At 46.4% G+C, this 13,125-nt stretch overlaps 1 protein-coding gene across 1 annotated transcript in view; it reads right to left on the bottom strand.

Annotated features, from left to right (window-relative positions):
- The window catches only part of LOC149356803 (nose resistant to fluoxetine protein 6-like), a 128,147-nt gene extending 121,954 nt beyond the window's left edge, over positions 1-6,193 (bottom strand). Inside the window, exon 1 of the mRNA XM_089584334.1 lies at positions 5,914-6,193. The gene's annotated coding sequence lies outside the window, so the exon portion shown is untranslated. The remainder of the gene's footprint in view (positions 1-5,913) is intronic.
- Between the last annotated feature and the right edge of the window lie 6,932 nt (positions 6,194-13,125).

Below are 13,125 nucleotides of genomic sequence, written 5' to 3'. Positions count from 1 at the left end.
GTATCTCCTGTAAAAAATAGTGCAGTGTCATCAGCGTATATAACAGCTTCAGAATAGTTCAGAAACAATGGAAAGTCATTGATGTATATAGAAATAAGGAGGAGCCTGAGGACAGAGCCCTGAGTGATTTTTTGAGGAGCGGAGATACAGTTTCCGATAACAACGCATTGCTCTCGACCAGAAAAGTAACTCTTGATTAGATCGTAATTTTTCCCCTTAAACCGTAAGTTTATATTTTCTATAGCAATATCGAATGGTCAACCGTGTCAGAGGCTTTTGATATGTCTAAGTAAACAGTTGCGGCCAGTTTGTTGCTATGCAATGCGGTGTTTATCACCGTGTAAGGACCAGAACTGCCGAGGAAGTGGATCTTTGGGGTCGGAAGCCGTGCTGATTCGGACAGAGGACATTATGCTTAGTTAAAAAGCTCTGTATTCGCTTGCAGAGCACCTTTTCGAATACTGTATTAATTACACTTAATGCCGAAATTGGCCTATGGTTTGATAGAACGGACCGCTCACCAGCTTTAAAGATAGGCGGGACGTTAGCGGCTTTGAGCTCATGAAGATACACTCCACTTCTCAGGGAATCATTAAAAAGATGCAGCAAACGGGTGCCTAGGATATCAATATTGTTTTTTTATAAGTCTGGCAGGTATCGCGTCTAGGCCTGCTGCTCTGCCTATTGAGAGATTGATGACTACTGCTATCACTTCTTCTACTGATAAATCAGGCAATGCGAAAGTATTGCTAACCCGCTCAGGCATTCTTAACGAGGCTACAGCAGTATCAATACGTGCAGCCAGCGAAGGTCCTATGGAGGCAAAATGGGCATTAAATAATTCAGGCGTGTCTTCGTTGGCTGATTCAGGCAACACATCTACTCTTGAACAAAGGCCAATTGCATCATTAACTATGTTCCACATTTTTTTCGTATAACCCCGACTCTCCTCTACAAGTGACGAAAAATATTCTTTTTTCCTCTTCCTCATAAGAGACACAGATAGGTTGCGGTAGCGTTTAAACTGGCGTAGAGAATAGTTGTTTGTTCTTAGTTGCGCTCCATTTATGATACCATTTGTTCTTTTCCTTCAGTATGTTTAAGATCTCAGTTGTCATCCAAGGACATGTTGGCTGGCTGTATTTTTTAGTGGCCACTGTAGAGCTCCGGGTAATAGCGGTTTTCAGAAGAGCTAGGAATTGTGCGTATTCAATATTAACATCCTTGTGATAGGCAGAAGTAAAAGCGGTTTGTTTAAGCATTTTGCGCAGTAAAACGTAATTGATTTTAGTGCGCATTTTGCTGAGTGATGTCTATTTTTGCTTGCGTAGCTCTGTTTCAAATAAGGCAAAAATCGGCAGGTGGTCAGCAATCATATCAGCACAAGTACCAGCTCTCACACCTGTGTCAATGTTGCATGGGGCATGATCTATTAAAGTGCATGAGGTACTCGTTATATGGGTTGGTTCTGAGATGATATTACCGAATCATTCGAGGAGAAGAGTATAGTTATTCTGTGTGGCAGATGACAGATCAATATTAACATCTCCCACAATGATTACATTGCATTTCCCACCGAACATTTCTACAAGGATCGTTTCAAATTTTTTCAAGGAAGTCTGCTATCGATGAGTTAGGTTGCCAGTTTAATACCCCAACTATAAGTCCACTGGAAAGTTTTATAGAAAGTGTTTCAATACAATTATCTCAAAGAGATGCCACGGTCAACACTTGGTAGACAAGGTAACTTTGTCAAAAGCTTTTGACAAAGTTCCTCACAAACGACTATTCCTAAAACTTTCACGTCTTAATCTTAACAAGCCTGTCTTTAATTGGATATGTAGCTTTCTCACGAATCGGCTGCAATTTGTTTTCCCTAATAAATGTTAATCTTCTTATCCCTCTTTTACATCTGGAGTACCTCAAGGCACCATCTTGGGCCCCCTTCTTTTTCTCATATATATTAATGATTTGCCTGCTAACATATGTTCTAACATTCGCATGTTCGCTGATGATTGCGTTATCTACCGGCCTATAACTAACAGCGTTGACATTTTGCTTCTTCAGTCTGACATTCAGCGCGTACTAACCTGGTGTAATACATGGCTGATGTTCTGAAATGTGAAAAAAAAAACATCTCTGCTATCATTCCACCCACGTAATTCACAACTATCTTCAAGATATCTAATCGGGAATGCAGAAATCTATTCGTTTTCAACTTATAAGTATTTAGGCATTCATTTCACACCTGATCTAAATTGGTCTTTTCATATATCTCAGGTTACTAACGAGGCAAATCGCGTCCTTGGTTATTTTCGACGAACCCTGCGACTAGCACCCCCATCAGTGAAATGCCTTGCTTATTTAACACTTATTCGTCCCAAATTAGAATATGCATGCGCGATCTGGGACCCTCATCAAAATAACCTTTCCACTACTCTCGAATCTGTACAAAATCGCTCAACTCGTTTCATTTTCTCAGCCTATCTTATCATGTAAGTGTAACTGAACTAAAACGCAATGCTCGTCTCACAACCTTAGCGAACCGCCGAAAAATTCCCAGACTGTGTCTGTTTCATAAGTTCTATTATCATCTATTGCTTAACTCTATTATCAGCCCCGCACATCGCATCTCCAAACGCAGACACCACGGGTAGGCCGTCTATCCTCCCCCTGCCCGCACTTCTGCGCATCTGTTATCATTTTTCGTTCATACAGCAAGGGACTGGAATGACCTGCCAAACGCCATCGTGGATCAGACCGACTCATCTTCATTCAAATCGTCCAGCGAAGAAATGTACTGCTGAGTATTCCACCCCCTCATGTAATACCCCTTCAATGGAGCCTTTGAGGTAAAAATAAATAAATAAATAAATAAATAAATAAATAAATAAATAAATAAATATTCGTTTTGCATACGAGTAATATGAAATAGTCCGCTCCGTTACCGTTTCGTACAGGGCCATCGTTGCATTGTGCGTGCAAATAGGCCACCAGGTAACACCACAAACTAGCGAACTCAACGCTCATCGCCGCAATATTTCCTTAAAAGTTGAATTTTTAGTTTTTGCTTGTTTTGTTGTGCTGAAGCCTTCCTCTTTCACGCCTGACAATCCTAGCGTCGATTAGAGACACGAAATTAATAAAAACAGCCATGTAAACACAAGTGACCGAAAAATGAGCAGAACTGAGATAATTTCCCGACGGTAACAAATTTGAATACATACGCTTCCTACCATTGCCGCGGTTCAGGTAGGTCGACGATGGCGTTCCTGTATGCATATGCCCCCCGTAGAGAACTGCGGGAAAGCCGCTCCTAGTTCGGCACGAGCCATGATTGCGATGTCGCCGAAGGTGCGAGGTACTTCGTTCGGATTTTCTTAGCCCGCAAGTTACAGATTCGCAGCCACTGATGCATTTAATATGCGTTCAGATAAGATCTGCGAATTTCTACTCCAGCCAACACGAAGGGCGTCGGTTGTTGCTGTGCGTCTCGGTCCTATAGTCGCGCCCGGTAAATCCCGCATATGCACTCATCTCTCTGGAGCTCAGCAGACGACATGCTGAATATAGACCATTAGCATACCGCGTACCGCTCCAGTACCACAGCGCACGGGTAGATGAAGTGAAGTGCCTGCACGGGGCGCCTCAGGGAAATCTCCGCATACTAAGAGGCAGCGCGGCGCGCCAACATTTGGCGCCAGAGATGCCGCTCGCATTGCGTCGCGGCTGGGGGTGCCCGGATGCCCGCTCGCCTCCAACCACTCGAGCGAGGTTACCCAATGTCCGGCAATAATGACCCCCCCCTCCCCCCCCCCCCCCCCCCCCCCCGAACAGGACTTCTGCCAGCGCCCATGACACACCATGTCCGCTGCCAACTGCCCACCTCCTATTATCAGCGTATTCTGGGCCCGCGAGCACCCCTCAGCTGGAAGTTTTCGCTTAGAACCTCCGAACAGTATGCCTGCCGGGGGTTTGCCACGCAGGAGCTTCCTGCCCCCCGCCAAATATGATAGTGTGATACTGTGGTAGTTTAGAAAGTCTTCGTCTTTCAGGCGTGTCCTCCGGCTCTTTCGTAGCTCCAAAAAGTGGTAAGGTTTTAAAGTAATTAAACACAGTACACGTGCGAAAGCATGTGTTTAGCTTGTTTGGCTCATGGTTTCGCTTTGCTGGGTCGTCGACATGCCTGGCGACGATATTAGACTCAGGTTAAGGTTCCGATCGAGGTTAAGCTGATGTGATCTGTTCGCGCCGCAGAGGGAAGTTGATGAAGACGACGACGTGCAATGAATAGCGCGAGAGGGTGCTGCAGTGTAACACGAGGCGTTGCTGGCTGCGATGATAGCACAGTGCTCTGATGCAGGGGTCCGCGAAGCTGTTCGGTTCGCGCCGCCGCGGGTTGCAAACCCAGTCGCGGCAATATTGATTTCTGCCCTCTCAAGGTCATGCAAGCACAAGATTCTAGGTTGGGTTGGACCCCGTGAAGTAGGTGTCATTATTATCATCCTCATCAGCCTGACAACGCCCACTGCAGGGCAAACGCCTCCCCTATGTCTCTCCAATTAACCCTGTCCGTTGCCAGCTGTGTCGTAGTGCTTTCATACCGAAAGAAATTGGAAACTACCACTTTCGTATCTCCGGTGGCTGAAACACCAGTCTCTTTGAGTAACTTGCAATGAATTTTCGAGCAGACCCAATGGCTGTGCATAATATTCTTGCACTTACGCTTGTCACACCTCGATGAAATCTGGTACGGATATGCTTTACTCTAGTCGGATACGACTCAAAAAACGATGCGGCAAATGTTCCACAAAGGAGCCGCTCCAGCCAATGGTGCCAACCGATCCCGTTATACCTGCTAGCGTGAAATTGCATTGGGTGACAGATGAATGGAGGATAACCACTGGTCAGTCGGATTAACCATGCTGTCATGAAAATCGGTCGACGCCATTGGCTCCAGGGCCTCCTTTGAAGGGCATCTGCCGCTATACTATCTTAATTGCAATTTATAGTTGCTAATGGGATTCAATTTTATTTTTCAGCGACTGTAGTGTTATTAAGAACAGTCATTGTAGAGAGTAATAATTTTTAAATTTTGGAATTTTATATTCGACAGACTTTTTTCTCTGTGCATAAAAGGAGTCATAGTGAGTAACATGGGATATTTTTCAGTGCTGTCGCATGTCTATAATGGCGACAAATAGGTGCACAAAAGCATTCGTCTATTTCAAATCCTTGACTTCAAAAAATGGACAAGGAAAGATCGGCGAAAATGGACCACACATTAAAAAAAAAGTGAATGATCTCTCAACTGAAACTTTCAGCCACCTGGTACAAATATTAACAAAAATGAGCACACCCCATGAGGGGGAAATCCAAACGCGACCTTGCGCAATGCGCGTAGTTACACAAGCAATTGAGACTGCGCATGCACAGACACTTGCGTCATCCCACTTGCTCGTGTACCTCCCGACAAGCTTCCTGACAAGGCTCTCAAAAAAAATCAAAGAATAAAAAAAAATGCATGATGAGGTACCACTGCCTGTCTTGAGAGGCGCTTTTCCGGCAGTGGCCGATTGAGACCTGTCTTGCGTAAGCTATGCTCGGGATATGGTCCGTGCTCTGAATTCTGGGCGCGCATGTTTTGAAAGTCAGTTGATGTGCGAATATCGAAAGCCCATCTCAACTGAAAGCAACGCCAGATGAGCGAATTCGTCAGCTGGCTGCGATGCTTCACAGCTATTTGCTCCCCACTCAAGGATCTTGGAACGGATTTCTCGATCAAAGCTTGGCACCGGCATGCACGCAGGGTTGTCGCAATCGTTGAGGAAATTTCAAATGTAGCAGCGGCAGCGGCGATGGAAAAGAACGGTGCTGCACTTTCGCGAGCAGGCGAAGGAAAGGTGCACTTACCATTCGTCCGGTCGTCGTCAAGAGAGCAGTCATCGGCAGTGTGGCTGGCGGCCACGAAATCGCAGGGAGCGGGGATGCTCGAAGGCTCGCGGATAATAGCCGGGTGTATTGGACAGGCCGCTCTCTCGGAAGGGGGGCCCAGAGCACGCCGCGCGGCCCGCTTGTCATACAGGTTCGGCGAGAAGGGCCGCGAGAGCTGCCAGAGCGCCCGGGGAGAGGCGCAGACCAATCCTCGCGGCCCGTACGACTCGCGCGGGGCTTTCACGTGATCGGAGACTTTGATCGCTAGCACGCACGTGGAGGAGGAGACCCTCCGCTCCTCTATCCGCCGCGCACCTGCGACGGGATGCCGCCTACATTCCAGGCCCCGTCTGCTGCCGCCGCGACGTGTTATTTTACAGCAACTGAGGGGGCCGCTGAAGGCCAAGTCTCTCGTTCTTTTCCCTCTGATAGCGTCGCTCGAACCTCGGGCCGCAGGGTGTCCGCGTGAGTACAGCCCCGACTCGATGGACGCTTGCGCCGCGCGCAGGGGCGTACGCGCCCGAGAAACGACATCCATCTCCATGCTGGTGGTGCTCAATGCGCGGTGCCCTCATCAGGGGGTAGCGGGTGCGGAGATGACGTCGTTGCGCACAGTCAAGTGCCGCGTGATGACGGCAGGGTAAATGCACAGAACTGCATCCTGCCGTTCTTTTTCGGCTCAGAGATGCGTTTCGTAGTGTGCTGCATCCCGCAAGGGCAAGAGAGCAATGTGCAGAGAGTATGGAAGAACAAGTTCTGTCTTGCACATCAAATACTACGATCTAAAAGGAAAGTATCCGATAATGCAAATGCTGTACGACTTGCACTGCAGCATGAATGGAGCTACCAGTGACTCCTGCTCACGTCATCTTCTACATCATCATCATCAGCCTGACTGCGCCCCCTGCGGGGCAAAGGACTCTCCCATGTCTCTCCAATTAACCCTGTCCTTTTCCAACTGCGGCCACTGTATCCCCGCCAACTCTTAATATCATCTCCAATCTAACTTTCTGCCTCCCCCTCCTACGCTTGCGTTCTCTTGGAATCCACTCCGTTACGCTTAAGAACCAGCGATTATCTTGGCTTCGCATTACATGCCTTCGCCAAGCCTGTTTCTTCCTCTTTATTTCGACTAGGATCTCAGTAACCCTCGTTTGTTCTCGCGCCTACTCTGCCCGCTCCCGCTTCCGGTCCCTTAACGTTACTCCGTGCATTTTTCTTCATGTTTTGGTTGGTTTGTTTATGGGGTTTAACGTCCCAAAGCGACCAAGGCTATGAGAGACGCCGTAGTGAAGGGCTCCGGAAATTTCGACCACCTGGGGTTCTTTAACGTGCACTGACATCGCACAGCACACGGGCCTCTAGAATTTCTCCTCCAAAGAAATTCTAGCCGCCGCGGCCGGGATCGAACCCGCGTCTTTTGGGTCAGCAGCCGAGCACCATAACCACTGAGCCACCGCGGCGGCTTTCTTCATGTTTTGTTGAAATTTAGATTAAGCATACTTATATATATATATATATATATATATATATATATATATATATATACCCCGCCGCGGTGGCTCAGTGGTTACGGCGCTCGGCTGCTGTCCCTAAAGACGCGAGTTCCATCCCAGCCGCGGCGGATGAATTTCGATGAAGGCGAAATTCTAGAGGCCCGTGTGCTGTGCGATGTCAGTGCACGTTAAAGAACCTCAGGTGGTGTACATTTCCGGAGCCCTTCACTACGGCGTCCCTCATGCCTGAGTTGCTTTGGGATGTTAAACTCCAATAAACCAACCAACCAACACCTATATATATATATATATATATATATATATATATATATATATATATATATATATATATATATATATATATATATATATATATATATATATATACCAGGTGTCCCAGCTAAATGTAACCAAGCTTTTAAAAAACACGGGGTGTCCTAGCCGTCTCAAACCAAATGAGGGTTGTTTTTAGTCGCGTGACCTAGTCTGCAGTATTTTTTCGTTCTTCAAGATTGACTAATCAGTTAAGCTTAATTAACAAACTTTTTAATTATTGACTTGAGGAACAAAGTGTCAATGGAAAAGTTGTAGATCGCTTTGAGAAACAGCTTACTGAGACATTTGCAGCAAAGTAATATTTACGTAAAGTAATTTTTTTACCGGCCTTTAACCATAACCCGCACAATAAGAAAAAGCTTTCACATGACAACTGTGCCACTTCAACGTCCCAAGACGCGCCTTAAACAATAAAATCCATTTTTTGTGAAGTCCTCTCCTCGATGAGACTTTGGGTGCACATTGGGACAGAGAAGTGAGCGAGCAGCTGGTCACGTGACAACTTTCTTTTAAGGCCAATAAATGAAGCTACGTAAATCGTAACTTGACGGAAACCGCACTACCAGCGGTTTTTCGAGGTGGTCTAAAACTTTTGGATTGACACTTTCTTCCTCTAGTTAATAATTAAAAAGTTAGCTAATTAAACTTAACTAATTAATTAACTTTGAAGAGCAAAAAAAATACTCAAGACTAGGCCACGCGACTATGAACAACCCTGAGGTGGTTTCACTGGACTAGGACACTTCGCCTTTTTTAAAAGTTTGGTTACATTTAGCTGGGACACCCGGTATATATATATATATATATATATATATAGAGAGAGAGAGAGAGAGAGAGAGAGAGAATGCAGCAAAAAAAAAAAAGGGAAAAATCTTGGCACGGTATGTAGTAGTAAGAACGTAGACCAACGTTTGAAACGCTTGAAACAATTTATTGACGTTTCGACCGTGGAACGGCCTTCGTCAGAGTGCCGTTCCACGGTCGAAACGTCAATAAATTGTTTCAAGCGTTTCAAACGTTGGTCTACGTTCTTACTATATATATATATATATATATATATATATATATCGAGAGAGAGAGAGAGAGAGCATAAAGTACTTGACTGCTTAAAGGAGTATATAGCGAAGTGTACGCTTCGTTACAGGAAACACTTATTTTACTCGACGTTTCTATGGGAAGACCGATCTTCTTCAAGATACAGCGGTATATCTCGTATGTCACTCCTTCCACGCAGCAGACGTATAGGATGTCTGCTCCTTTATCTTGAGGCCGGGGGTCACAGCGTCAGAAATCCGGGGTATAGTTCTGACAGCTTGTTAGAGGCTTATTAGGCGCTGAAAAAAACAGCGGTACCTCGTGTACGCGAAAGCGCTGGTTTTTTCAGCCCCTATCAAGCTGTACCCATGTCCACCAGAATGTTGTATATGGGGCAGACGGGACGACACATCAACGACCACTTTAGGGAGCACGGCAATTAGTTAGGATTTAATGGAGATAAATATGCGAAATTGGTCATGCATGTTAGCACATGTAAGTGCGAGCCTAGACTGGAAAGGGCGATGATTCTGGGCTGAAGCAAGAGCAAAAAGGTGAGGGTTTTGTTAGAAACCTCTCACATAAAGAAAAAAGCAGCCCAGTGCGTAAGCGATGCATCGACCAACTTGTACGCGGCCGAATAAGTACCAGCAGCAATAAGGCACAGAAAGTGTAAAAGTGGGCGTAGCTCGATATGCATGTGCTTCACTTTCAGAATAAACAGTTATAGGTTGGCGCCTACCCTTCGCCTCCTAGTCTTTTTGTGCGTGCACGTGTAGCCCAATGTCTTTTTCAAAAAAGGCTAGTTTAGTTACTAGCCTTTTTTGCTGTGGCTGTGGTTTAGTTCTGGTTTGGAGGATTGCGAAAGTGACATCTGCGCGTAGCCATATATTGTTCCGGGAGCTACATTGCCCACAGTCTCGCCGCTTCGCGTGCTCTTGCATGACCATACTGCGCATGCGCGAGGAGCAAGTGACGTCACTACGCACAGCTGGCGTGCCGGCGGCCTCTGAGTCAACCGCGCAGCGACGGCAGCGGTGCGCCAGCTATGTGACGTCACTGCTCCTCGCGCATGCGCAGTATGGCTTTTCCTCGGATACGCGAAATGGCTTGGCGACTAGCGTAGTGTTGCTTTCGCAACAGAAGAAAGTTGACTGATTAACTTTTTATTGTTTGTTTTGTGGCACAAGGTTATTTGCGAAATTGAAGGAAGTCAAAATCGAAGGTGGACACAATTTCATAAATTTCAGAATTGGCATCGTGCTTCGAGATAACGAACGTGGATAAAACGCTCTTGAGGCCCCTTCCAGCTGGCTTTCTCATATTGCATATTAATAAAATGGGCGTTCCTTGAATCAAATGCAGAAGCAGTTTGCGTCTTTTGTACATTTATGACGTGGCTTGATTCTCGTGACCATACCACGGGAAGCAAGGCCATTTATTTAACATGTAAGGGGGAAAGCCGGCTTAACGAGCTGCCAAATTCGTATTTTCTACGCTCAATATCTTGAAACAAGATACTGATTTAAAAAATTTGTAAGATGTGTTACCCTTCAATTTCTCAAAATAATCTTGTATCCTGAAACAAGAAATTGAGAAGTTGATCATTTCATTTTAGTTATTACTGGTCTTTTCGTTGCAATCAGTTAGGTATATAATGTCCGCAATTCTTTATAATCATTCTACACCGACTATACAAACGTATCTTTCAAAGATTTTCAAACAAAAATCTGAGAAAAATATGGGAGGAGTTCAAACCTGAGCCGTTAATCCGTTTTTTTTTTCCTCTCAGACTACCGCTGAAGCTCCAGTGTCACAGCACTGCGAATCCTCCAATTTTTTCATCTTATGCAGGGAGCGAAGTTTTTTTTTTGCTATTTAACGCCACATAACCAAGTAATCTGTTGTGACTCATATGTAAGAGTTGAGAAGACCGCACTATGAAGCAGAGCAGAAGTCGTATACTTTGTGGGGTTTTAATTGGGGAAGATAAATACGTTCTCCCCACTTAACCGCGGCTGACCCAGTTCAACCGCCGTACCCCACCCCGTGGTCGTGTACGCTACCGAGCGCACGCCGACAACGGCGGGCCTTGCTCTGAGGGAACAAAGGAACGACACACTGGCTGACACAAACAAGGCATTTATTGCTACAACAACAATAACGCCAGTGTCGATAAGTTCGTCTAAGGCGCCGTCTAGTGCTTTTCTCTAAGCCGAGCTAATTGGTCTAGGATTGCACTTCCAAGGCAGTGCGTCACCCGTGTCTATTCTGTGCCTTACTAGTGTAGTGAGGCCAGAACGGTCCGTGAATATCGCGTTGAATTCGCAGAACAGAGATGACAAACGTGCCTTCTCCCTTTCGGATACGCTGTTCACCTCCGACAACAAAGGATGCATTGCTTTCCCCGGCACGGCAGAACAGCTTTCTACCGTATGGGGGTTATTCTTGTGATAACGCTCAAAGGGCTAAAAGCAGTTGTCGCTCTCTAGCACCAGCGTGCCAGCCCTAGCAGTCAGAGCTGTGACCCCCAACCCGCGGTGCGGTGAGTCGCAACCACGGCGGGTTCGGGCCAGAGGGGACAAACACGAGTATGCTACTCGGAAGAGCGTTTATTGCTCCCGAGCAATACAATGCAGCAGCAACAATACAACCGCCGTAACGAGGGCGAGTGTTCCGCTCGCTTATGGGGGTGGAAAACACAAAGGGCAGAACGCACGCAAAAATGTGGGGGAAGAAGGTTCCGCTCACCTCGCGTGGCTCCTCGCTAACGGCCCGCGGCGGTAAGTCACACACGGTGGCCGGGCGATAAGGGCAGCGGTCTCCGTGGCAGATCTCTGATCCATGCGTGTGCACGGCTCCCGCCAGAAGACAAGCGAGCCTCGGGAGAAACGCGTCTCCTCCCGGGCTGTGGAGAGGAGGTCTCTCCGTTGTAAGAGATGAAAGAGGGAAAGTCTCCGCCGCGGCGTCGCGGCGGGGAGCGAAAGGAAGCGTGGGTGGCGAGAGTGCCCTCCCTCGCAAAACCTCCCGAAAGGCGCGCGCATAGCATCGCGTGATAATTACGCGCGGCCGTTACTATGGGGCAGGGGATTCATGTGTATCCCCACAACCGCGACAGCATTCTTTGTGGGCCCTCTCTCAGCGGCGACGCCAGCGGCAACTCAGGATGTACCACGTCCGCCGCTTATGAACGCGGGTGGCGCTGATGAACACTGTCAAGGTTAGGTAACTTGTAAACATAAATACCCCCGAAAGCAGAAGATTCGATAGCCGCCGCCGTAGCTCAGTTGGTAGAGCACCGGACGCTTAATTCGGAGGTCGTCGGTTCGGTGCCCACCGGCGACATCTGGTTGTTTTTTCTTCCGCTTTTCTAATCAATTAGCTTTAAGCAATAGCATATTAGGTAATATTATAAATTGATGAGCAGCACAAAATAAATAAATAAATAAAACAAATCTCCCGTGTCCCATGCTTTCTGTGGCTGTTGGCTTCTCTCATACTTGTAACGAGCCCCTTATTATCCTTCCCTTTTTTGCTTAATTGCTTAGCGAGGGCCTCGGTTCTGGCAGCGTTGACGCCATAGGAAGCATAAGAGGGTTATCACACATCTTCCACCCTCGCCGTTCGATGGCGTTCTACGTCACACCAGCGGCAACTCAGGACGTACTACGTCCGCCGCTTACGAACATGGGTGGCGCTGATGAACACTCTCAAGGTTAGGTTACTTATAAATATAAATACCCCCGGAAGCAGAAGATTTGACAACCTCTGCCGTAGCTCAGTTTGTAGAGCAGTGGACGCGTCATTCGGAGGTCGTGGGTTCGGTTCCCACCGGCGGCATGTGGTTGTTTTTTCTTCTGCTTTTCTAATCAATTATCATTAAACGATAACATATTCAGTAATATTCTCCATTGATCAACACCACAAAATAGATAAATATAAATAAAATCCCCTGTGTTCCTTGGTTTCTGTGGCTGTTGGCTTCTCTTAATATATATATATATATATATATATATATATATATATATATATATATATATATATATATATATATATATATATATATATATATATATATATATATATATATATATTTGGTACATGTTGATAGCGCACTCTCCCCGGTCACGGCTAGCTCTGTTAATCCCGGTGCAAGCGCCTCCCCGCTGTCACCATAACTAGATAATATCGAAAGTCGATCCGTTGCACGCAGCTTTTCTTTTCTTTTTTGCAACATAAGGAGCGTTAGCAATAAACGCGACGCCCTTTCCAGTCTGATCGACACTTGCACAGCGGACCTGGTGATCCTGACAGAAACTTGGCT

Source organism: Amblyomma mixtum, chromosome 3 (assembly GCF_055824585.1).
Source record: "Amblyomma mixtum isolate Tamu chromosome 3, ASM5582458v1, whole genome shotgun sequence".
Taxonomy (NCBI): Eukaryota; Metazoa; Arthropoda; class Arachnida; order Ixodida; family Ixodidae; genus Amblyomma; species Amblyomma mixtum.
The sequence above is the reverse complement of the archived record's forward strand: the minus strand, read 5'-3'. Positions and strand labels throughout refer to the sequence as shown.